Consider the following 333-nt stretch of genomic DNA (forward strand, 5'->3'; position numbering starts at 1 on the left):
TTCACACACAAACAGAATCAAGTTTACCCTCAAGCCTGACATGGTAAGACTGTTCTTGCCAATAGAGAGGGTTTGGGGGAAAGGGGAGCAGTACTGGGAGCAGTCCCAGGCAAGAGGGTGGCAGATATCTGCTTCTCTTACCTAAGTTCTAGCCCTTTTTTTTTTCTTTATCTTTTCTTTTCTTTTTGATACAAAATTTCGCTCTTGTTGCCCAGTCAGGAGGGCAGTGGTGCCATCACGGCTCACTGCAACCTCCGCCTCCTCGGTTCAAGCGATTCTCCTGTCTCGGCCTCCCAAGTAGCTGGGATTACAGGCATGTGCCACCATGCCTGG

Source organism: Mandrillus leucophaeus, unplaced genomic scaffold (genome assembly GCF_000951045.1).
Source record: "Mandrillus leucophaeus isolate KB7577 unplaced genomic scaffold, Mleu.le_1.0 Scaffold52, whole genome shotgun sequence".
NCBI lineage: Eukaryota > Metazoa > Chordata > Mammalia > Primates > Cercopithecidae > Mandrillus > Mandrillus leucophaeus.